The 26,858-nt window shown below is 42.4% G+C and overlaps 1 protein-coding gene across 1 annotated transcript in view; it reads left to right on the top strand.

The window, feature by feature from the left end:
* LPIN2 (lipin 2) overlaps positions 1-26,858 on the top strand; it is a 105,686-nt gene that overhangs the window by 8,795 nt on the left and 70,033 nt on the right. The window lies entirely within an intron of this gene.

Raw genomic sequence — 26,858 nt, 5'->3', positions numbered from 1 at the left:
TTCCCTCATAATTTTGACAGTTCCTGATTTGAGTAAGTGTACACTGTGACTCCTGGGTTACGTGGCGCTGGACTGTGTGTAGAAGGATCATTCAGTTAAACAGTTTCAGAGTTGAATAGAGCTTCCAGTCTTTTACTCTGTTCAGTATCGGGGGAACCAGCCCCCAATATTTTAACGTAGGTTCTCTCTATTTTTCCTAAGTGACAGCTGGTCTGAGAAATAAAGAGAAAGAGTACAAAGAGAGGAATTTCACAGCTGGGCCTCCGGGGGTGACATCACATATTGGTAGGACCATAATGACCCTGAGCCACAAAACCAGCAAGTTTTTATTAGGGATTTTAAAAGAGGAGGGGGTGTATGAACAGGGAGTAGGTCACAAGGATCCCATGCTTCAAAGGGCAATAAGATCACAAGGCAAAGGCAAAATTAGAATTACTGATGAGGATCTTTGTCCCACTGTGCACATATTGTCTTGATAAACATCTTAACAGGAAACAGGGTTCGAGAGCAGAGAACCAGGCTGACTAGAATTTACCAGGCTGGAATTTCCCAATCCTAGTAAGCCTGAGGGTACTGCAGGAGACCAGGGCGTATTTCAGTCCTTATCTCAACCGCGTAAGACAGACACTTCCAGAGTGGCCATTAATAGACCTCCCCCTAGGAATGCATTCCTTCCACACAGTATCAGTTATTAATATTCCCTACTGGGAAAAGAATTCAGCGATATCTCTCCTACTTACACGTTCGTTTATAGGCTCTCTGCAAGAAGAAAAATATGGCTCTATTCTGCCCGACCCCTCAGGCAGTCAGACCTTATGGTTATCTTCTATTGTTCCCTGAAAATCGCCGTTATTCTGTTCTTTTCAGGCTACAGCGATTACATATTGTTCAAACACACGTTTTGCAGTTTGTACAGTAGTGGTCCTGAGGTGACATACATTCTCAGCTTACAAAGATAGCGTGATTAAGAGATTAAAGTAAAAACAGACATAAGACATTATGAGTATTATTAGGGAAGTGATAAATGCCCATGAAATCTTCACAATTTATGTTCAGAGACTGCAGTAAAGACAGGCGTAAGAAGTTATAAAAGTATTAATTTTGGGAACTGATAAATGTCCATGAAATCTTCACAATTTAATTTCTTCTGCCTTGGCTCCAGCTGGTCCCTCCGTTCAGGGTCCCTGACTTCCTGCAACAGTTCAGAAATCCAGGTCCCATCACATTGTTGGTAGCCAGTGGAAACCCCTAATACAGTTGAGTATCTGAATTCTTTTTGAGCAGATCTGTCTTTTGAACTAGTGCTTTCTTCACTGTATCATTTGACTCACTTGGTAACTACATCTGCAGATAAGCTCCCCGCTAACAGAGTTTTAGTGGTGTTTTCCTTAGTGTAATTGAATAAATGAATGATATATCAGCTCAAAGAACCTTTCATTAAATAGAAATAATACTCATAGACCTTTGGGAATTCCCAAATTCATGAGTATACTTTTGATGTATCATTTACTCAGTTGTCTCTTTTGTAATAGGGAGATAACAATACCTACTTGACAGGCTGGTTCTGAGGATTAAATGAGGTCATATGTTAAACTGGAGCCCGCATCCACCTCTAGGTCTTATTAGGCCAGAGAAGCCAGTGTTGAGAGAGTCATAGGACAAAGGGCGAAGGTGAATGAACGAACATTACTCTTATCCCGAAGTAGCTGATAGTGTCATAGAGGAATCAAGTAGGTCTGCTTCTGCGTAAAGCAGAGTTTTATGAATCAGGGACAGGGAGAGACTTAGAAGGGAATACTGCTTGAGCGATTCTGGGAAAGTCTGAGGAACTGTCTTGGAGTTAGCTCTGGGCTTATATTTTTAATGTGAGAATTTAATGTTTAGTTGAAAGCTTATTTTTATCTCAGAGAAAAACATTGTTTCATGTGTTTGCTTAGAATTTCTTTCTTGACCCAGAAAGGAAGAAATTTCTTTATTCTCATAGTGCCGAAGTTAGAAAACTTGTATACAAATCTTATGCACAACATGTGTTTATAAATGTAAATCCTTAAGATTTTTGCCATCATTTCATCTATGGCTGCATGAATTTTGTTAATGTGTGGGCCTGTAGGAGGGACCTTATCTTTGTGTTTAGAATGGGATGTCTAGAAAGCACAGTTGTCTATACCTAGTATATTGCAGGTGAGCATTTAACTAAAATAAAAAAATTTGCTGATTAGTTCATAAGGCCTCTAACATTTTTCTGTAAGCTTGAATAATTGATTTTCATTAGAATGGACACCAATTTTCTTAGCTTATAAAACTACATGAAATGTTATTCTCTGCCAATTGAAAAAACGTAGGTACTGGTATACCTATATTGTTACGGTGGCTATTTTTTTTTTTTTTTTTTAATCTTTTGAAGGTCATCCTTTTAAATGCTGGCTGAATCTTTCAGTGCTATCCTTGCCATCAAATGGAAATGGACCTTCCCCCCTAAGTGTGGTATCTTCATGACAGTCAAGAAATAGGACTTTTGTTTTAGGACATCTCCCTGTCTCAAGTGAATTAACTAGATTACTTTGTTGTATTTAAATTTCCTGGTTTGTTTGTTTTGTCTTACTAATGAGACATACCTACAGGTCAGATGGACCATAGGTGCTGATCCTGAGAGTTGGAAAGGAACTTTTCCTAATTAAAAGGAAAACGAAAAAAGCCTTACAATGCTTATATTTGCTTGGTGTTCATATTTTCCTTCCCTTAAGTAGTTTTTGTTTCTGTAAATATGATTCTTATTCATTAGGCTATATCACATAATAGTTCTATTTATCTTTTAAAATCTTAAGTATATTATTTTTATATGTAATTTAAACATTTAAGTACATAGTACTGTGAGGTTTATAATGAAAAACCCCAGTCTCTTTCTCACAGCTGATTACTGCTTTCTAGCAAAAGCCCCTTTCATTTCTTTTCTGTTTTTTTGGGATTTGATTCCATGCTTGTATGCATACACTACTGTAGCTTGTTTTTTTCATTTTAGACCTTCTCTATTGATTTCCTACACTGCAAGATGAAGGTTCATCTCTTACCTAACCCTCCTCTCACACGCACATTTCTTTTTTTTTTTTTTTTTTTTTTTTTTTTGAGACGGAGTCTCGCTCTGTCGCCCAGGCTGGAGTGCAGTGGCTCAATCTCGGCTCACTGCAAGCTCCACCTCCCGGGTTCACGCCATTCTCCTGCCTCAGCCTCTCCGAGTAGCTGGGACTACAGGTGCCCGCCACCACGCCCGGCTAATTTTTTGTATTTTTAGTAGAGACGGGGTTTCACCGTGGTCTCGATCTCCTGACCTCGTGATCCGCCCGCCTCGGCCTCCCAGAGTGCTGGGATTACAAGCGTGAGCCACTGCGCCCGGCCAACGCACATTTCTTTATACTAAGCTCTCAATACCGTTTTCTAATTTTCTTAATATTCATTGTTTATATTTTCATGGCTAAATATTGCTTACAGCTAAGCATGTGCAGTGATTTTATTTCTTTGCCAGTTCAAATTTTTCTTTTCTCTAGAGTCAACAATTATTTTTATTGGTTTACATTTCTTAGTACCAGTCACAAATTCAGGCCCCCAGTTTCTGATAGGACTACAGAACTCTGCAGTCAACACCTCACTCACCCTGAATCCCAGTAATTTCCTATGTTGGATTCTGAGTCCTGGATTACGCATTGTCTTCTCTCTTGGCATGCCTCCTCATTTTGATGGAGCACATCCTCCAGCAGCTTTTTGAGAAAGGGTTTACAGGGAGGAAATTCTTTGAGAGCTTACATGTCTGAAAATGTCTTTATTTGAGCCTCCTACCCAACTGATAGGCTAGCTATAGAATGCTAGAATGGAAATAGTTTTCCTTTAGAATTGTTACTTTTGAGAAGTTACCTTTTTTGAGAAGTCTCAAGGCTTTTTAATTTCTCTCTCTCTCCCCCTCCCTCTCCCCCCTCTTTTTCCCCCTTATCCTATCCTTTCCCCACTACCCATTTTTTTTTTTAGCACCTTTCTTTGTCTCTTTTTAAAGTATCTCATTACCATCTCTTGATGAAGCACCTTGGTTTGGGATTTGCCATCTCAGTTTTTGGATGAGACACAGTCTCTTAGGAGGGAACCCGGAAAGTACCCACTTTACCTGGCTTCACAGTGAACCCTCACCCCTGGCTTTGTTTCGTTACTTAGACCTAGCTAGCAGGCAGGTATGTCACCAGAGTCTCCACAGGCCAGAGGGCATGAAAACACCCAGAGACTGTAGTGGGTATTTATCAGTCCTGGTGAGGCCTTTCCCCACAGGTAGAAGAATCATCTGTAGCTGTGTACACTCATGATGTTGGGGAAGTGACTGGCACTAGGTGCCGTACATCTGATGGAGGGCATGGTGTGTATCCTGCTTTGTGTAGTTGTGCCCATATGGTGATTTTGGAATCATTTGCGTAGCCTTTAACGTTGTCTATTAGCACTTTTCTGTCGTGACTGCCTTAGGTGGAGTCCACAACAGTGCAGATATTTCTTCATCCTTTGAGCTGGGCACCTGGTGGGAACTTTCAATTTGGAAAATCATGTTTCTGACGCCAGGAAATTTCTTGTATGATTTATTTGATAATATCCAACCCCTGCCTTCCCCTACCTTTTTTTTTTCTCCTGTTTCTGTACTTTAAAAAGTCTACAAGTCAGATATTGGGTCCATTTTGGATTGATACTCTGATATCATCTTTTTCCTCCTTTTGCCCATTCCTTTATCCTTGTTGGATTTACTGGGAGATTTGCTTTCTACATTTTCTCCTTCTCCTCCTCCTCCCCTTCTTCCGCCTCTTCCTCCTTCTCCTCTTCCTCCTCCTCCTCTTCTTCTTTTTAAAAGAAAAAAAAACAGAACAGAGATAGGGTCTCACTAATGTTGCCCAAGTTGGTCTTGAACTTCCAGCCTTAAGCGATCCTCCCACCTCAGCCTCCTGAAGTGCTGGGATTACAGGTGAGACCCACCGTGCCTGGCTATTTTTTAATTTTTGTAGAGACAGGGTCTTGCTGTGTTTCCCAGGCTGGTATTTATTCTCCAACTCTTCTATAGAATGTCTTAATTTTACAATTGTGTGTTAATTTCCAAGAGCGCTTTCTCATTCTTGGATGCTTATTTTTATTAGCGTCCTCTCCTAGCTGCTGGTGGGTTGCTGGCAGCCTTTGGCGTTCCTTGGCTTGCAGATGCATCACCCCAACCTCTGCCTTTATATTCACATGGCGTTCATCTGTGTGCATGTCTGTCTCTTTGTCCAGATTTCCTTTTTTTTTTTTTTTTTTTTGAGATGGAGTTTCACACTGTCACCCAGGGTGGAGTGCAGTGGCGCGATCTCGGCTCACTGCAAGCTCCGCCTCCTGGGCTCACGCTGTTCTCCTGCCTTAAGCTCTCGAGTAGCTGGGACTACAGGCGCCCGCCACCATGCCTGGTTAGTTTTTTTTATTGTATTTTTAGTAGAGACGGGGTTTCACCGTGTTAGCCAGGATGGTCTCGATCTCTTGACCTCGTGATCTGCCCGCCTTGGCCTCCCAAAGTGCTGGGATTACAGGTGTGAGCCACAGCGCCTGGACCAGATTTCCTCTTTTTATAAGGACATCAGTCCTACTGGATTAGGGCCAGCCCTGATGACCTCGTTTTAACTTGAATACCTCTGTAAAGATCCCCTTTCCAAATAAGGTCACATTCTGAGCTACTAGAGGTTAGGACTTCAGCGTTTCTTTTTTGGAGGATATAGTTCAACCCAAACAGTGGGTTTTGAGAGTGGGGATAACACATGTGACATCCTCTGGGTTTAACAGGATGTCTAGTTACAGCAATATTTTTAAAGGTGCTTTTAGTTACACCTATCTTCACTAATGATCAGAAAGAAACTCTAAGGAAGTAATTTTTAGATTACAACTGGAGATTTTTGTTCAGACTTGTGACTGCTGAAATTTCTGCATGTTCTTGAATGTTTAGTGACAGTATCTGAGTTGTCTCATTTTCACTCTTGCTTTGTTTCTAAAGTCATTTGAAGGTTGGCAAAATGACTAAAGAAAGAACAGCAGCAGCGCCTTATGAGAAAGTAAACCCTATCTATATCCTGGCATAGTTATGTGAACATGTTAGCCAGGTTCTCATGCTCTGTCCCTCCGTGTTATACTCTACTTCTTTTTTCAGATATGAGCTTTCTTGGAGCTTTGTTGCTTAAAAAAAAAAATTTGTCATGTATTTTCCTGTTTTGGGCTCTACAACCCTTTTCTTTCCTTAAAGTGGCTCTTCCTCCCTCTCTTCAGGCAGCAGCACCCTCTTTTATTTCCTTTATTAATAGTTGTCCCAGCCTAACATATGTTGTTGTTGTTGTCTCTCTCCCCCCATTAGAATATAACCACTACAAGGGCAGGTACCTTGTCAGCCAAGTTCACTGCTTGATCCCCAGCTCTCAGAATAGCATAGACACTGCTGTCGAACAGATCAGTGAGTGAAACAGGCCTTGTTTTCTGACTTTCAAGTGCTGTTTCACTGACTTGCTGTTGCTTTTGGAAGTCCTTCTCTCTTGTTGAAGTAGCTTAGTATGCAAGTCAGCCTGTGATAACACTGCTGGTGCAGCCTTACTTGGCATTTGTTTTGCAAAACTACTTAAAAATAGCCTAAATCTGAGTGATTGTTGGCATTGATTGCAGCAGTGCCGTTGGTATGGCCACAGCCTTTCCCTTTACCCAAGTGTCCTCCCAGAGCCAGGAAAGGGAGGTCCCTATCCTTACATTTCTGAAGATTCCGTTGTGGTCCCAGTGGGCACCATGCAGAATTTAATAAAGCAGGGCATGAAACTTGAGCTGTGTTTTGATTGACATTGGGAAAGACTCCTCTGCAGAACACAGGCACAGGGTGCCTGGAGCTGCTTGGCACTGGGAGCTCTGCCTCACGGTCACCATGTTCTGTTTAACTGAGACAAGGAGACACTTCAGGTACTTCCAAAGGAAAGAGTAGGGAAGTAGTGAATTCATGCTTACCGATCTAGCAGACTTCCCTCTGGGAAGCTGGGGAACTGCATCCTTGAGAGCTAAAGGCAAGAAATTGGAGGTGTTTGAAAAACTAAGTCTGTGGCATGGGGGGTAAGGAATCCTCCTGCTACTTCTATGACATCAGCTAAGTAAGCTGATGAATTGATGATTTTTGTTTGTTTCTTTTTGAGTTATACTGCTTCTAGTAGTTACGGAAGAGCCTGCTTTCCCCCCACAGGAGTCATTAAACAATGATTGATGCCACATGTAAGGTTGGTGAATTGTTTATGCAGCAGAAGTCACCTTTTGATCAGAATTGTGGCACACAGCAGAGTTATAGGCATAGTGGCCTGGTACTCTGATGATGTCTTGAAAGTGACTACTATAGCTTTGACTTCATTAATGTTCCTTTGAATTTGTTATGTTTAGAAAAATATAAGCCTCTGCCAGATGCAGTGGCTCATGCTTGTAATCCTAGCACTTTGGGAGGCTGACGTGGGTGGATCACATGAGGTCAGGAGTTCAAGACCAGCCTGGACAACAGAGTAAAACCCCATCTCCTTCCTGTCCTGTCCCGTCCCGTCCCGTCCCGTCCCGTCCCGTCCCGTCGTTTCTTTTCTTTTCTTTTCTTTTCTTTCCCTCTGTGGCCCGGGCAGCAATCTCCTCGTCTCGCTGCTGCCCCGCGCCGCGGACTGCCTGGGACTGCCGGCGCGCGCCACCGCTGCCTGTTTTTTCTCCTTTGCCTGCCGGCGCGCGTTCGCCATCTTGGCCACGCTAGTCGCCAGCTCCTGACCCCGAACGCTCTGCCCGCCTCGGCCTCCCAGGGTGCTGGGACTACAGACGGAGTCTCGCTCACCCGGTGCTCGGTGTTGCCCGGGCTGGAGTGCGGTGGCATGGTCTGGGCTCGCGGCAGCCTCCGCCTCCCAGCCGCCTGCCTTGGCCTACCAGGGTGCTGGGATTGCAGCCCCTGCCCGGCCGCCGCCCCGTCTGGGAGGTAGGGAGCGTCTCTGCCCGGCCGCCCCTCTGTCCGGCCTCCCCATCTGGGAAGTGAGGAGCGCTTCTGCCCGGCCACCCATCGTCTGGGAGGTGAGGAGCGCCTCTGCCCGGCCACCCATCGTCTGGGAGGTGAGGAGCGCCTCTGCCCGGCCACCCATCGTCTAGGAGGTGAGGAGCGCTTCTGCCCGGCCACCCATCGACTGGGAAGTGAGGAGCGCCTCTGCCCGGCCACCCCGTCTGGGAAGAAGTGAGGAGCGCCTCTGCCCGGCCGCCCCGTCTGGGAAGTGAGGAGCGCCTCTGCCCGGCCGCCCCATCTGGGAAGTGAGGAGTGCCTCTGCCCAGCCGCCCCGTCCGGGAAGAAGTGAGGAGCGCCTCTGCCCTACCGCCCCGTCCGGGAAGAAGGGAGGAGCGCCTCTGCCCGGCCGCCCCGTCTGGGAAGTGAGGAGCGCCTCTGCCCGGCCACCCATCGTCTGGGAAGTGAGGAGCCCCTCTGCCCGGCCGCCCATCTTCTGGGAAGTGAGGAGCGCCTCTGCCCGGCCACCCATCGTCTGGGAAGTGAGGAGCGCCTCTGCCCAGCCACCTATCGTCTGGGAAGAAGTGAGGAGCGTCTCTGCCTGGCCACCCCGTCTGGGAAGTGAGGAGCGCCTCTGCCCGGCCGCTCCGTCTCGGAGGTCTACCACGGAGGCCAGAAGCAATGTGAGGGCTGGACGTGGTGGCTCACGCCTGTGGTCCCGGCACTCTGGGGGGCGAGGCGGGTTGATCACTTCGGGCTAGGAGTTCGAGACCAGTCTGGCCAACATGGCGAAACATGAAAAATACAACAGACAAACTAACCAACCAACTCAGTGACAACAAAACAGGTCTACCCTGGAGTCATACTCTAATTTTTTCTATTTTCCTCCCTTTCTGATCCTTTATCCCACTTTCTTTTTCTTCCTCTTCCTTCTCCCTCTTCTTTGTCAAATAGAGGATTGAGTTATTATCACTGATCCATATAAAGTCCCTCTCTCATTTATTTTAACTCCCACCCCCCATTTCTATTCCCCGACTTCCCATGTGCAACCTTCCTAATATGTTTGATACGCATCTTTTTGTTTGTATGTATTATTAGAAAATGTTTATTGTTTTTGTGTGCAAAAAAATTAATAAAAAATATTGTTTCACCAAAAAAAAAAAAAAAAAAAAAAAATGAGGCCAGACACAGTGGCTCAAGCCTCTAATCCCAGTACTTTGGGAGGCCAAGGCTGGCGGATCACCTGAGGTCAGGAGTTTGAGACCAGCCTAGCCAACATGGCAAAACCCCGTTTCTACTAAAAATACAAAAATTAGCCAGGTGTGGGGGTGGGCACCTGTAATCCTAGCTACTCGGCAGGTTGAAGCAGAATTGCTTGAATCCAGGAGGTGGAGGTTGCAGTGGGCCGAGATCGTGCCACCGCACTCCAGCCTGGGTGAGGGAGTGAGACTCCGTCTCGAAAAAAGAAAAATACAAGCCTCCAAAAATGAAATGTACATATTTATGATGTGTTGATTCTGGCACCTCTTATGCAGAAGTTTACCATTAGCAAGTATAGCAAACTTGGTGCCATTGGCAAGGCCTTTGTAGAACCAAATGATGCTTTGTTTGGAGAGGGTGGGATGTGGGTCTGTTCTTCTGGGATATATATGATATTCAATAGATAGATAAAGATATTGGTCGGGCGTGGTGGCTCACGCCTGTAATCCCAGCACTTTGGAAGGCCGAGGCGGGTGGATCATGACGTCAGGAGATCGAGACCATCCCAGCTAACATGGTGAAACCCCGTCTCTACTAAAAGTACAAAAAATTAGCCGGGCATGATGGTGGGCACCTGTAGTCCCAGCTGAGGCTGGAGAATGGCATGAACCCGGGAGCCGGAGCTTGCAGTGAGCTGAGATGGCGCCACTGCACTCCAGCCTGGGTGACAGAGCGAGACTCTGTCTCAAAAAAAAAAAAAAAAAAAAGATATTATCCTCGGAGGTAAGCATGTAGTCATATCTTTTCTGCAGCGCCACCATGCCTGTTGAAATGGAGATGTTGGATAATGTAATTGATGGGCATCATAAAAGAACCAATGTAACACTTTTATTTTTGGGATGGAGTCTTGCACTGTCGCCAGGCTGGACTGCAGTGGTGCGATCTCGGCTCACTGCAACCTCCGACTCCTGGGTTCAAGCTATTCTCCTGCCTCAGCCTCCCGAGTAGCTGGGATCACAGGCATGCACCACCATGCTCAGCTAATTTTTTGTATTGTTAGTAGAGACGGGGTTTCACCATGTTGGCCAAGATGGTCTCGATCTCCTGACCGCATGATCCGCCCGCCTCGGCCTCCCAAAGTGCTGGAATTATAGGCATGAGCCACTGTGCCCGGCCGTAACATTTTATTAATAAGTCTTAAGTTTGTCCATAGAGCTAATTACCTCTAATTCTTCAGTTTTGCCCTCCATTGTACACATATAATAAGGAAACTTGGTACCCTGCTTAAAAAATGTGACTGTGAAGGAACATGACCAGAAACTTACACAATGAAATGTACTTTGCACTTTAGGGACAGCGTATACATTTCATCTATGCTGTCATTCTGGAAAACATTTTGAAACACCCCTTCGTTTTTAAATTGCTTTCAGAGTCTCACAGTGTATCCTTTTATCCCCAGTGGTGGAAAATCTTTACCCTTCAAGGTAGATTAGGTTTTTGGAAATAGCCAGAAGCCATTCAAAGCAACATCTGATGAACCATGCATGTCAGATGAATCATATTTACTTTTGGAGTATGAGTTCTGTGACTATGTGGTATTGACACTCATTTTTATCCTGTGTAGCACCTAAATTAAATTTAAAGATAGTTCTTTCAGGAAGAAAGGGGAGCCCTCATGTCATGTTACACAGTGGTGTATCAGTGGAATTAATTTATTGTAGCCTTCAGAGGTGATTGATTTAAAAGACAATATTCATACTAAAGTGTAGATGTGACTAGACAGTTTTACACCAAAACTTGGAAGAAGAGAAAGCACTGGGGACAAATAGGCTGAAGAGTAGCGTTCAGTTCGATGAGTCTTAAGGCATAGGGAAATGGTTTGGGAAGTTAAAACATGAAAAGAGCTGATGATTGAAGCATTTAGATTTAGAAAGTCATTTGTTTTCCTTTCCAGTGTCCCTCATTATTAAATAGCTCCTTGATGGCTGGAATCCTATCCTAACAGTCATCTGCTAAGCACTTACTTTAGCATAGGTCTTGGAACTATTCGGTTCATTGTTCTTTTTTAATGAAAAGAAAAAAGGAAACTAGCATTTATTAAGCATCTGGTAGTTTCCAGGCACCACCTCATGGGATCCTCACAGCAGTCCTACCTGACAGGTGCTCTGAACCCTCCTATATGAAGGGGGCCTGTGAAGCTTAGGCTGACCTGAAACTGAAGGAGGTTCTATCCTGGAGGTCCGTGGCAAGTGGGAGAGCTGTGGTGTAAAACTCCCTGTCTAAATTCAGCCAAGTCATGTGCTTGCCGGCCCACCCCTAACATGTTTGTGGGGACCAGTCAGAACAGGCTTATCAATACAGGGCCATATACCATCTGTTTAAACCAGTGGTTCTCAGCTGCAGACAATTTTGCCCACACACCATCCCCCCACCAGCCGGGGACATTCAGAAATAACCGGAGACATTTTTTTGGCTGTCACAACTGGGGAGGGTGCTACTGGCATCTGGTGGTTGGAGGCCAGGGCTGCTACACTCCTCACTTCCCAAGCAAAGAATTATCTGACCAAAAATGCCAATATGCTGAGAAAACCTATATCTAAACTATTAAAAGCTGTAAATCCAAAGAAAAGATAAATGTTCGAGGGGATGGATATCCCATTTACCCTGATTTGAGCATTACACATTGTATACATGTATAAAATATTATTACATGTCCTCCCCAACTATGATATATCATCAAAAAAATTTTTAAAGCTATAAATCCAGTCACCACCCCCATGGCCTGGCCTCCATGGCCACCAGTGGCCCTGCAGAAGTCTTGTCCTTTGCCAGCTGCCCTAGGGAGCCTGAGCATAGGTCTGCTGCACAGATCTATACTGACCTGCAGGGCACAGGTCTGGGGCAGCTTGGCTTGTGATAACCACCTGTTCCTTTAGCTAAATTGTCTTCAAAAAACTTTCCTAGAGGGTCTGAAATGAAGAAGAAAAACACTTACTGCCTTTGTATTGTGGATTTGTGATACACAGAGCCTTCTAAAGTGCAGGACCCAGGACTAATGGCAGTATTGGTACCTGAGATATTATAGGCACTGGGAAAGTTCTTGAATGATAGGCGTACATTGATGTACAGTCTGTACGACTTCATTTTAAGGGCTGTTACTGTGTGATGTAAGGCTAGATTGAGCATGTTTTAACTACTTTGGCTGGGAAGTAATTGACTTTTTCAATACCTGTATGCTCTCATCTTTCAAAAAGCAGTGTGGTTTAGAACCAGGGGTTCTTTACTTGGGGTCTGCAGACTAACCGTAGAGGGGTTCCATCGGATCCTCAGAGCACAAATCTGTGTATGGTTGTGTGGGTATACATGTATGTTGCTGGTTTGCGTGTTTTCTGTAAAGAGGGTATATTGCAAAGCTTAGTTGGGTTCTCAGAAATGAGAATGGCACAAACTACTCATGGGCTGTATATATTCTCCAGGGTTACTTCTAGATGTTTAGAAGCTAAGATTAGGAATTTGCTTTGAGATCAGAAGTGGATTTGTTGTGGTCCAATGTAATTTTTGACTGAAAGAAGAAGCTGTCTGTTGTGTGTAGGTATACATAAAATGAAAGTTACACGTAATTTTTTGTTGAAGTTACTGCTGTGGAATCACCAAGCTCGTGGTAAAAACTAAGTTGTGGGAAATACTTTGCTTTCTACTTAGTGGAGTTGAACGCTCAGAAAGCCATAGTTTTCGAAGTGTCAGATTGTTTTACCTAGAAGGATACATAGAAATTATCTAGAAATTCGGGCCGGGCGCGGTGGCTCACGCTTGTAATCCCAGCACTTTGGGAGGCCGAGGCGGGCGGATCACAAGGTCAGGAGATCGAGACCACGGTGAAACCCCGTCTCTACTAAAAATACAAAAAATTAGCTGGGCGTGGTGGTGGGCGCCTGTAGTCCCAGCTACTCTGAGAGGCTGAGGCAGGAGAATGGCGTGAACCCGGGAGGCGGAGCTTGCAGTGAGCCGAGATTGCGCCACTGCACTCCAGCCTGGGCGACAGAGCAAGACTCCGTCTCAAAAAAAAAAAAAAAAAAAAAAAAAAAGAAATTATCTAGAAATTCACTTTTTGGGTGAGGAAATTGAGGGTTAATGATATTCAGTGAGTTGCTCAAATAACCTAAGAAGTTTGTAACAGTATAGGAATAGAAGATGATATTTATAGCCAAGAACGAATATATTCTCATTTTAAACTATGGACTGTATTGACATTGCTCTACATTTCAATTAGAGTTTTATTGCATAATTTTATTCCTATTTTTCTTCTTTCTTCCTTTCTCCTTTCTTCTTTCTTCCTTTCTCCTTTCTTCTTTCTTCCTTCTTCCTTTCTTCTTTCTTTTTTCTTCCTCCATCAGGGTCTCGCTCTGTTTCCCAGGCTGGAGCGCAGTGGTGTAATCATGGCTTACTGCACACTCAACCTCCTGAGCTCAAGCCATCCTCCCTCCTCAGACTCTGAGTACTACAGATGTACACCACCACACCTGGCTAATATTTAAAAAAAATTTTTTTTTTTTTTTTTTGAGACAGGTCTCACTGGCTGGAGTGCAGTGGTGCTATCTCGGCCCACTGCAAGCTCTGCCTTCCAGGTTCACGCCATTCTTCTGCCTCAGCCTCCCCAGTAGCTGGGACTACAGGTGCCTGCTACCACGCCGGGCTAATTTTTTTTTGTATTTTTAGTAGAGATGGGATTTCACTGTGTTAGCTAGGACGGTCTCCATCCCCTGACCTCGTGATCTGCCTGCCTCGGCCTCCCAAAGTGCTGGGATTACAGGCATGAGCCACTGCGCCTGGCCTAAAGATTTTTTTATAGAGATGAGATCTCACTACTGTATTGCCCAGGCTGGTCTTGAACTCCTGGAACTCAAGTGATCTTCCCACCTTGGCCTCCCAAAGTGTTGGGATTACAGATGTGAGCCACCGTGCCTGGCCCCATTGCATAATTTTCTAATTGTGGTAAGATTCAGCCATTTTTGAATGTATGATTTCGTGGTATTAACTACCATTTACTATGTTGTACAACCATCACGGCTATTTCCAAAATTTTTCGTGACTCTAAACTCTGTAACCATTAAGCAATAACTCTCCATTTCCCCCAGTCCCTGGTAACCTCTAATCTACCTTTTATTTATGAATTTGCCTATTCTAGATATTTCACATAATTGGAATCATATGATATTTGTCCTTTTGTGTTAGGCTTATTTCCTTTAGCATGTTTTCAGGGTTCGTCCATGTTGTGGCATGTATCAGAACTTCACTTATTTTCATGACTGAATAATATTCCATTGTATGGATATAACACATTTTGTTTCTTCATTCATCTGTTGATGGACAGTTGTGTTGTTTCCACATTTTGGCTGTTGTGAATAATGCTGCCGTGAACACTGGTATACAAATGTCTGTTTTCAGTTCTTTTGTGTATGTACCTGGGAGTGAAATTGATAGATTATGTGGCAATTCTATATTTATATTTTATTTTATTATACTTTTTTTTTTTTTTTTTTGAGATGGAGTCTCACTCTGTTGCCCAGGCTAGAGTGCAGTGGCACTATCTCAGCTCACTGCAACCCCCGCCTCCTGTGTTGGGCAGTTCTCTACCTCAGCCTCCCAAGTAGCTGGGATTACAGGCGCACGCCACCACGCCCAGCTAATTTTTGTATTTTTGGTAGAGATGGGGTTTCACCATCTTGGCCAGGCTGATCTTGAATTCCTGACCTCATGTCCACCCACCTCCCCCTCCCAAAGTGCTGGGATTATAGGCGTGAGCCACTGTGCCCAGCCTTATTATTATTTTTTGAGACAGGCCCTCACTCTGGTGCCCAGGTTGGAGTGTAGTGACATGGTCTCAGCTCACTGCAGCCTCGACCTCTTGGGCTCAAGCAGTCCTCCCACCTCAGCCTTCTCAGGAGCTGTGATTATAGGTGCACAACACCACACCTGGCTCATTTTATTTTTTGTAGAAACAGGGTCTCACTATGTTGCCTACGCTGGTCTCTAACTCCTGGGCTCACATGATCCTCCCACCTTAGTCCGCCCCAGTGTGAGCCACAGTGCCCAGCCTGGTAATTCCCTATTTAGCTTTTGAGAAACCACCAAACTTGTTTTCTACAGTGGTTACACCATTTTACATTCTCACCAACAGTGCACAAGTGTTTCAGTTTCTCTGGTTTTCTTTCTAACATATATTTTCCTTTTTAAAAAAAAGTTGACAATTTTATTTTCATATTTCACAATATAAATAAAAACTGTACTTTTTTTGTCCCACTTCTCCACTCCAAAACTATTCTCTCTTTAATAGGAAGGGGGAGTACCTTTTCTGTATCAGGCTGATAAGAAAACACCCAGAGTCACAGCATTGTGATCTCCTGGTGAAGTAGAGCAAGTAATATAAAACTGATATAGGGAGGCCTCCCCTCTATCCTTTCTGTCTGTTCGAGCCATTCTGGGCCAAGTGGGCACCATCATGGGACAAGCAAGAGGTCTCATCATTGGGAGCCCAGGCATCATTGGCATGTGGCCTCCCATGGGCAGCCTCATTCCAGGAGCAGGTCCCACTGGCATCATCCCAGGAGGAGGGCCCCGTATGGGGTGTTGGCATCATACCAGGGTGAGGAGGACCCAGAAGACTGGAGGGAGGTGGTATCATTGTCCCTGCCGGCGGGGGAACAGAGATTGAAGTAGGAAGTATCTTTCCTTGTTGAAATGCAACCCTTGTTTTGTCAGTCAGGCTCTGAGCCTGTTCTTCCATCCATTTCTAATAGTAATCTTTGACATTCTGTCTCTGTTTCCTACCACTGTAATATGTCTTTCTCATAAATGGAGAGTCATGGGTGAGGTGTGTATTGCAGTAGTCACGGCCATTGGCTACTCTGTTCCTTTTTAACAGAAACTATAGCCATCATAGTGGATATGAATTGGTATCTCATTGTGGTTTTGATTTGCCTTTCCCGGGTGGTTAATGATGTTGAACATCTTTTCATGTATTTATTTGCCATTTTGTATATCTTCTTTGAAGAAGGGTTTATCTAGATCCTTTGCCCATATTTTAATTGAATCATTTGTCTTTTTGTTGTTGTTGTAGGAATTTTTAAATATATTCTAGAGTTAAACTCCCCGATTTGCAAATATTTTCTTACATTCTGTATGATGTCTTTTTCTTGATCACGTCCTTTGATACAAAAAGTAATTTTAGTGAAATCCAGTTTATCTACTTTTTGTTACTCATGCTTTTGGTGTTATATCTGAGAATCACTTGCCAAATCGAAGATCATGAAGATTTACCCTATGTTTTCTTCTAAGAGTTTTATGGTTTTAGGTCATTGATCCATTTTGAGTTAATTTTTTAATATGGTGTAAAGTAGGGTTCCAACTTCATTCTCTTGCATATAGAAACTTAGTTGTCTCAGCACCATCCGTTGAGGAGACTATTCCTTCCGCCATGCGGTGGATTTGGTACTCTTGTCAAATATCAATTGGCCATAAATGTTTGGGTTTATTTTTGGACTCTCAAGTCTGTTCCATTGGTCTGTATGTCTGTTTTATGCCAGTACCACACTGTTTTGATTACTGTATTTTTTTTTTTTTTTTTTGAGACAGAATCTCAGTCTGTTACCCAGGCTGGAGTGCAGTGGTGCAATCTCAGCTCACTGCAGCCTCCGCCTCCTGGATTCAAGCGATCTCTCCTGCCCTCAGCCTCCCGAGTGGCTGGGACCACAGGAGCCTGCCACCACACCTGGCTAATTTTTGTACTTTTTGTAGAGACGGGGTTTCACCGTGTTGGCCAAGCTGGTCTCGAACTCCTGACCTCAAGTGATCTGCCCGCGTTGGCCTCCCAAAGTGCTGGGATTACAGGCCTCAGCTACTGCACCCAGCCTGATTACTGTAACTTGATAGTAAGTTTTGAAATCCAGAAATGGAAGTCTTCCAACTTTGCTCTTTTTCAGTATTATTTTGGCTAGTCAGGGCCCCTTGTAACTCCATATGAATTTGAGGCTTTTGGAATTTTGATAGGGATTGCCTTGAATTTGAAGATCGCTTTAGGTAATATTGGCATCTTAACAATATTGAGTCTTCCTTTTCATGAACACGGATGTCTTTCTATTTACTGAGGTTATCTTTAATTTTTTTTCAGTGATTTTTGCAATTTTAGTTGTATAAGCTTTCACCTCCTTGGTTAAATTTATTCCTAAGCATTTTTTTCTTTCTTTTTTTTTTTCTTTTGAGACGGAGTCTCACTCTGTTGCCCAGGCTGGAGTGCAGTGGCGCAGTCTCGGCTCACTACAAGCTCCGCCTCCCGGGTTCACGCCATTCTCCTGCCTCAGCCTCTCCGAGTAGCTGGGACTACAGGCGCCCGCCACCACTACCGGCTAATTTTTTTTTGTATTTTTAGTAGAGACGGGGTTTCACCGTGGTCTTGATCTCCTGACCTTGTGATCCGCCCGCCTCGGCCTCCCAAAGTGCTGGGATTACAAGCGTGAGCCACTGCGCCCGGCTGGCATTTTTTTCTTTCAGATGCATTGCATAATGTTTGAGATTTTAGAAATACTTAGCATAGTAAATCTGAATTTCAGCTTAAAATAATGAGTCTAAGAAGGTACTGTGGAAGACATCTTGAGCTCTAGCTTGTTTGTCCTTGGATATTTAACATAACCTCTCTCTAAACCTCCATTTCTTCATCTGTAAAATATAGGGATAAAGCAAATCTGTCTTTCATGAAAATTGTGTAGATCAGAGATAATATATGCAAAGGATTAATTCCAGGGTGTGGCTTACAGTAAATACTAAATAAATAGTGCTTGGCTGCCAGGATTGTGTTTTCTTCTATGATTTCAATATAAATACCTATGTTGTACTTGAAGTATACTTTTTAAAATTGAATACAATTAATTTGTTGCAAAGGCTGAAAATTTTTACACAAACTAACCCTGTTCCTGAGACAGCCTTTTTATATTAAAGTATGTTGAGTCTGGAAGAAAAATAAAATGAAATGAAATGTCACACTTGTTCTGTTTCAATGGTGCTTTATCCTTAGAAGAGGGAGCATTTCTTCTAATGTTGCAACTTTCAGATGCCTCTTTGCTTTTCGAATCCTGTCTGTGTCTTGACATTACAAAATTAAATCTTAGACTTTACCAGCATTTAACTTGAAAGAGTAGCAAAGCTGACTAACTTTTCCCCTTTTCTTTTACTACTTAGTGCATTGAGGCTTTACCCTCACTGAAGAATGCAATTACTGCCACCATCTGGAATTGGATTCATCTGTATGTGTAGAATATAACTTATGTATAAAACTGAGTATCAGTGTTTCAGTTTTTCTCTTTTTCTTACACATCTTAGTCAAGCTTTAGATTGAAGTAGGCAGATTCACTAAGTGTAATAATTCAAGAATTCAGTTACTTTCATTTTAGTTTAAATTTCGCCAATTAAATAAAATTCTTCATAACACTTAAATATAGCATTAGAATTTCTAAACATTGTGAAACTAAATTCTTTTTTCTCATAGCGAAGTATATTAGTCATTTTTGCCATTTCTCCTGAAGAGCATAAATGAGCCTGCATTCAAGAATATGGAATGTTGCACATTCTGATGGGAAAATAGAGTGGCAGAATATAGTCAGGTTGAGGAGCATGGAAGTTTGAAAAAGAACCAGAAATTTGGAGAGAGAGAGCTGACCACAGAAACAAAGGAGGGTTGCCAGATTCTGTTGGGGACCCATTTAAGGCACAGATCAGTAATTTATACTGTTACCCATCTGGCCTGCTGGCAGCACTCATGATGATTCTTTTTTTTTTTTTTTTGAGACAGTCTCCCGCTCTGTCGCCCAGGCTGGAGAACAGTGGTATGATCTTGGCTCACTGCAACCTCCACCGCAGCCTCCTGAGTAGCTGGGATTACAGGCATGAGCCACCACACTCATCTAATTCTTATATTTTTAGTAGAGATGAGGTTTCACTGTGTTGGCCAGGCTGGTCTCGAACTCCCGACCTCAAGTGATCCACCCTCCTGGTTTCTAAGTACAGTACTTAACATTACAGCAGCCGTTCGTTTCTATAGATGAAAGAAGGTGGTAGGAAGAAGGGTAATTACTAAGAGTAATTTACTAAGTAAAGCTAATTACAAGTATCTTTTAAATAAAAAAATTTTAAGTAATTGTTTGAAAGAGATCACAGCAACAGAATAATTTAAACAACCATCAACAGTTTTTCAGGTGGTGAGAAAATCTTGAATTAGAACTGTTGTGAGGAACCAGCTGTGGAACAGAAAATTGGAGTCAAAGATGGACCTGAAAATGTCCACGTGGAAAAAAATAAGTCAAGGAATGTGAGGATGAGGGGTTCCTACATGGTGCCAATACATTTTGTGATAATTTTCATTTATATTTTCTTTGGATTGTCTTAATGATATAATCAACTCTTGCTCACCTTCATTTGTTGTTTGTTGCTGTTTTTTGGGGGCAAGCTTTAAGCTGTCTCACTTTTTGATCTGGAGTATAGGAACCCAGCACTGGCTTCTTCCAGTACCTTCACTTGGCCTCAGTGTTGTGATGCACTGGGCCACCCCTGTTATTGTGAGTCTATAACAAGTAATTTGTTTCTGAAAAGATTAAAGCATTATACTTTGAAAATTATTTAGTGTTTTAAAATTTGATGATAGTAAGACTTGCATTTCAACAGGATTTTTTGAGTTTGAATGAAATGGGGGTGATATAACCCTAGTACAGAAAATCGTGTACTTAAGGGTGTCATCACTGTGCAAACTGCTATTCAGGCGTGAAATGGGAGAAGAAAAAGACACATTTAAACAGAAACAATTAGGCAATTAACAGGCCCCTTCTTCACCCCTGACCTCCACCACTGTCAAGCAACTGAGGCTTCAGGAGTCCTGCCTGAGCAGAACAGAGGGTTTTCCATTTCTTTTGGCTTTATTTTGTTGAAAACGTTGTCCAAAAGTTGTGACACAAGTCAGGCCATGATTCTTCCGACCCTTAATTAGGCTGTTTAGCTTTACTCTCTTAATGTTCAGATGCACTTGACTGCTACAGCCAGGCAACTCTCAGTATTATCTCTCTCATCTCCAAATAATGGGTAAAAGCTTGACCTCGAACATTTGTGTTGGAAGGGTTAGACCGCAGAGGTTGTTTGGTCCTAAGCTCCTTAAACTGCGATGTGTACACTGAGCATATTCTACTTCTTACAGTAAATGTGTTGCATTAACCTTTGAACTTGGAAGAAGAAAGCTTTGGCCAGTTAGTCTTTTTTTTTTTTTCCACATTAAAAAAATAGACTTACCAGGATAGACTACAAAATGTATGAATTTTAAAGATAAATGGCAAGTGTTCAAAGAAGTTTATCTTTGGGAGAGTCACTTTAAGCTGGGCCTTTGACCTCAGGAGACCCACCCTCCCTTGTTTTTTCTCTTCTGTTCCTGGAAAGATCTGTTTGCATTTGATTATTCACTCACAGTTCAGTGAAATTGCCAGCCACTAGCTATCTTGTTTAGAATTTTGAGACTGTATGAGGATATTACGAAACACTGGAACTTGAGTAAACTATATAACCATTACCCAATGAGCAGTTAAACTACAAATGTTTGAAAAACCCAAGAGTTGGCCGGGCGCGGTGGCTCACGCTTGTAATCCCAGCACTTTGGGAGGCCGAGGCGGGCGGATCACGAGGTCAGGAGATTGAGACCACGGTGAAACCCCGTCTCTACTAAAAATACAAAAAAATTAGCCAGGTGTGGTGGCGGGCGCCTGTAGTCCAAGCTACTCGGAGAGGCTGAGGCAGGAGAATGGCGTGAATCCGGGAGGCGGAGCTTGCAGTGAGCCGAGATCGCGCCACTGCACTCCAGCCTGGGTGACAGAGCGAGACTCCGTCTCAAAAAAAAAAAAAAAAAAAAAGGAAAAGAAAAACCCAAGAGTGGTAGCAAGAGGAATTTTATCTTGGTTTTGAATAAAACGTCAGTCCCTTTGGGGTTGTTTTCATAAACAGTGAATTATAAGTGATTCCATTTAGAAGAAGCACTTCATATGCTTTAGTGTAGATGGTGAGTGTCGTTTGGCTCTAAATGAAAACATTTGTTTCAGGTGAGCCATGGTCCGTTACATGTTCCCTTTGTTATGAGGAGCCTTGAAAATGCAGAAATGCACTTAAGTTCTTCACTATAGAGAAATTCGGGTGGGTGTTATGAAATTCTTTGTAATTGAGGTTATACAATATTTTCATGATTTTTTAATAATCAAAACTTAGTTTTGTCACATCTTCATTGGTAATCCAGGAGCAAGGTGTTATGTTTCCATAGTATGGCCACTGGGAGGAGTACAATTATTTTCATGTTTTATGGTAAAATAACATGCTTGTGGTGTAAAGGTATTTCTGTTGAACCAGCTTAGTACAGCTTCAGATAAGCAAATTCTAGCTAGAAAGTTTTAAATAAATCATTATACCCTCTTAAAAAGCCCTGTATACCTAGTCTTACATACTTATGGGATTAGTAGTAGAAAAAAAACAAAGAAGGTATATATTTTACTTAGCATCATTAAAGTTGTGGAATCTGAACAAGATTCTGTTTTTCCTAACTAGCATTTTAGCTTTGTTTCCCTAAGTTAGACTATTTTTTGAAAGAGTTAAGTCTTGGGAAAAAAGACTTCCAATTTCTATGCACTTTTTAAAAAAGATCATTGAAGATGTTATACAAAAGTAAAAAGTAGCTTTTCTCAGTATTCATTTATTTTTATTTTAGCCTGTAGAGAAGAAGTTTGACAATACAGTAGCGTTTTCCTTTGAAAATCATAGGGATGGTTAAGAATCGTTGGTTGTGATTTTAACATTTATCCATCAAGACTGAAAAGTGCCACCTTGCAGATGGGGGGGCTGGAAGCAGAACTTCGGCTACCAGCCTTGAAGGTCAGGGTGATCCACAGGTGGCCATAGGAGGAAACTGTAGGTGTGTACCTGTTGGCAACACAGATGTTTAGAAAATGAGCTCACTTCTGATGGGTCCATAGTACATGTTCCTTGCAGTCAGGACATTCTGGGAGTCATCAGCTAAAACAAGGAAACAATACAAACACTAGCAGGAAACCCCAAATGACTGGCTTGGGCGCCCCGCCTGTTGTGTAAGCTGCGTTGCAGGCAAGAGTTGCTGAACAGAATTCTACCCGCTGACCTCTGCCCTGCTGGATCTCCACCACGCCTCACTTGCTAAGCCTTTGCTCCTGCCTCTTGTCAGCCTCCTCCTGCCAATCCCCAGCATGTTCTCTCTTCGTCTCTGCTTGACGTAACACAAAAAAGCACTGAACCAGAAACTGGGAGACTTCTTGTCCTGGCACCTTTGCTGACCAGTTGGGTGACATTGGGCTAATTGCCTGACCTCTTTCTGGGCCTCAGTTTCCTCACATTTAGAATGGATATGGTTTTTGTCTTTCTTCTTTCCACCCTCCTTACAGTTTTCCCCTTTTCCCGCTATCCAGTTGAATATTTTCTCATCTCTTCTACATTTTATTTCCTCTGCCCCTGTAACTTCTTTTTTTCACCTTCTTAGGTTTCTATTTAATCTCCCTTTCTCCTGCTAGCCTCCCCTTCTTGCTGACCTCTGGCTTCTTCCATTTTTCTCCACTGGCAGCGCCCCAATATCCGGTTTTTATCACTACCATCTGATGCCAAGGATCCTGAACTGCAGTAGATCATGGATGAAGAGATTTAAATTTTTATTTATTGCATAAAATTTAGACTATAAAAACCTAAACAGTTCTCTTCTGGAAGTAGGAGTTTGTGTACATGATGTGTATTGAATTAGATCGCAAGCAACTGGGCACTTTGGTGTACTGCAGGCCCACGATACTATGCTGGGCTAGAAGGCAAGCAGGAAAACATGCTGCATGCAAGATAAGTTTTGCCATTTCTAATTTTGGTGAAATTGGTTTTTAATTCTGCCACTTAACGTTTTTATTATATGAACCTTGGTGGTGTGTTACTCTATTAAGCATCACCAAACACCTATTACTTGGTCAAACATTTGAAAATTTTGTCTTATGTGAAGTTTAGATGCAGAGAAAAAGGTTTAATGTGAAGATTAAATGGATGTGGATCGGCTAGTATATTGTTGATAAATTAACTAAATACTTTAAAGGAATGATGAACAATCCAGTTGTCCTCAGTTCTTCCTTACCTATAACTTGCCTGAATGTCCTTTTCCCCACCTTGTTCTCAAGATTGTCTTGGGGCCTTAGAGCAGCATTGTCCAATAGAAATAAAATGTGAGCCACGTGTAATTTCAAATTTTCTAGTAACCACATTTTGAAAAGTGAAAAAAGAAAAAACTAGGTAAAGGTAAATGTAATATCTTATTTAACTCAGTATATCCAAAATATCCTTTAAACATGTAGTGTATATTAGAAATTATGAGATTATTTTATTCTCTTTTCATTCTTAGTTTTGGAAATCCAGTGTGTATTTTACACTTGGAGCACATTGCAGTTGGTGCTGGCCTGATTGCCAGTGCTCAGTAGCCACATGTGGCTAATGGCTATTTGTGATGAACAGCACAATCCTAGACAATGGTATGAAAAAAATAGGCCGGGCGCGGTGGCTCACGCTTGTAATCCCAGCACTTTGGGAGGCCGAGGCGGGCGGATCACGAGGTCAGGAGATCGAGACCACGGTGAAACCCTGTCTCTACTAAAAATACAAAAAATTAGCCGGGCGTGGTGGCGGGCGCCTGTAGTCCCAGCTACTCGGGGAGGCTGAGGCAGGAGAATGGCGTGAACCCGGGAGGCGGAGCTTGCAGTGAGCCGAGATTGCGCCACTGCACTGCAGCCTGGGCGACAGAGCGAGACTCTGTCTCAAAAAAAAAAAAAAAAAAAAAATAGCATATCTTAATTCAGAAATCTAATATGTTTGTCTATGTGAGTTAAGTGTGTTTGCGGTTTTTAGAAAAATTCAGTTAAAATTACTATGTGTTGACTTACTGAGAACTGCCAAGGAAAATACCAGGAATGTTTGAATTTTACAATGTTGCATTATCATATTCTTGAAATCAAATAAATTCTGCTTGTTATATACAGTGCTGAGCAGGATATCTCCCAAAACTGTGAAAATACCTTGGGTCACACCAGTCTGACAAAGGAAAAGTGTTCAGTAGTTGGGCTCTTGGAGGCATGTAATCTGGCTGACTTTGGGAAGCTCCCTGCTGCTCGGAAAATGTCTGTAAATTACTTTCCTTACATGATTAGCTTACATAAGATCACTCTCCTTATGTATAGTAGGTGTTTTTATTTCTAAAAAATGAGGATGTGATTGGTTTAGAGAATCATTAACTCAATCCCTGTCCTGTGTGATGGAAGCTGCAGTGGCCATCATGTGATTGGGCAGGTCTTGGTGCCTATCAGTGTAAACACATGGCACAACCTGTCCCATGCCCCTGCTTATCTCCTTTGGGGAGAAGGGGTTGAGGTATTTTGAGCAAATCTCATTGGTAAACTTGTGTATGCATTGCTTTTTTTTTTTTTTTTAAGAAACATTTCCTTTCAGTTTTAGCCATATAACTGTGTCTGCAAGCAGTTTGTACTCAGTTTGTCAAGAGAGCAGCTTTCTGTTTTGATTATACACCTTCATCTCTGAAAAAAGACATGCTAGTTAAATTTCAAGATGTTTTACTTAGAAGATGATAAGGAAGATGAGGAGGTTTGTAAAGGCTCATTAAATAAAACTCAAGATGTTTACCATGACAAGTCCCCTCCTGGTATCCTGGTGAGTTACATCTCCCAATGTCCCTGCTCCCTTCCCTGCTTGCTCAATCTGGACACTACTGAGAGATGAGGGGATGGCACCCACCAAAAGAAAAAGACTAATGCCCTTTCTTAGGAAAATGTAATGTTGTAGTGAATTTTATTAACTTCTAAGTGTTACGTTGAACAGAAATCTTTGGCTACCTGCCCTCCTGCATTTACTGTGCCATCTTTCTACTGTCTCTATTTGTTATTTAACAAAAGACTTTTTTTCCTAGGAAAAAAATGAAGTCGCTGTTTTAAACTGAGAATTTTTAAAAATTGTGTTTCAAAAATAATATATTTGGTTTCACATTCTCTGCATTTAAGTGTAGTAGTAAAAATCATATAAAAGTGTTACAGTTTTTGTTGGCCTAGCCACAATTTTTGGAATGATAAACTAATATTTTGAAGCTGACGTTGTATTTGGATATATGAGAGAGAGTGGCTGCAGTTACTTTCTTCTGTGATCATAAACAAGAAATTTTTGTAAGCTTGAAATATGTGGGGAAAATATAAATTGTATGAACTTGTTTAATCCAGAGTTTTCTCTCTTGTTACAAGATATGACTTAGAACAAGTTATATAAGCTCAGTGTAAGTCCCAGAAATCTGCATTAAGGAAACAAAATCAAGTGACTCGAGGACAGTGTAACTCTACCTGTGGAAGCTTTCCTTTAAAAAAATAGGAAGGAAACACTATTTTCAAGGTTATTTTTTAAAATTAAGGATGGATATTTTTATGAAAACAAGCATAAAATCAATGAGACAAAAATTAGTTTCTAAAATCTGTGGCTCATAATCTGATTTTAGTTTTAAGGTTATACAGATGTTTATTATCTTTAAAAATGTTATCACACTCTGCTTTTTGCTTTTGGATCTGTTAGTAAAAGTGTACTTGTTCAGAGTTCTCAGGAACTAATGGAAAGACGTGGTTTGAATATGAATGGAAGAGTCAGGTGCTACCAAGGGAGGCAGTTTGCTTTTGAAATAACATTGTAATGTTATAGAATGTATACACATATTGGCTCACTCAACATTTGTTGTAAAGGTCAGAAGGGAGAATAGAGAACCTTGCTGACTTTTTACGAAATACTTTAAACATTCATATATTAAGTAGCACTAACACACATAAACTGTCCCTCACAGGAAGTTCTTAAGACTTGTGTCTGCTGGTATTTTCCAGAAAGAGGTCAAGGGGTGTTTGCTTAGGCTGCATTTTATTAACGGTCCCGTTTTATGTTGCCATTAGAACATTGAAGTCTAATGAGTCACCTCCCTGTCCCATGAGAAACATGAGTTTTCTTAATGCTAACGTTTGGGATAAGGATCTGATATCTGCTTAGTAGCATGTAATGATTATATAGGAGTTTGACTTTATAACCTGGGTGTGTGTGGTGAGAGGGAGAATCCTGGTTTTCAGGGTCCAGGCCTTCTGTGACCTGAACACTCCTTACAAGTCACATCCTTTCTGGGCACCCCTCTTGTAAGGTGACAGTTTCAGTTTTGAAAGAGTCTTTCCTCATGGTTTTGTGATTTAGGAATATAAATTTATCATCTCATGATTTAGAAAACCTCATGAGATTTCTGTGCTTTGTTAGAAATCGAGGTGGGCGGATCACGAGGTCAGGAGATCGAGACCACGGTGAAACCCCGTCTCTACTAAAAATACAAAAAAATTAGCTGGGCGTGGTGGCGGGTGCCTATAGTCCCAGCTACTTGGAGAGGCTGAGGCAGGAGAATGGCGTGAACCCGGGAGGCGGAGCTTGCAGTGAGCCGAGATTGCGCCACTGCACTCCAGCCTAGGCGACAGAGCGAGACCCCGTCTCAAAAAAAAAA

The sequence above is a fragment of the Hylobates moloch genome, unplaced genomic scaffold (genome assembly GCF_009828535.3).
Source record: "Hylobates moloch isolate HMO894 unplaced genomic scaffold, HMol_V3 SCAFFOLD_5, whole genome shotgun sequence".
NCBI lineage: Eukaryota > Metazoa > Chordata > Mammalia > Primates > Hylobatidae > Hylobates > Hylobates moloch.
This window is presented reverse-complemented; position numbering and strand designations above follow the sequence as displayed.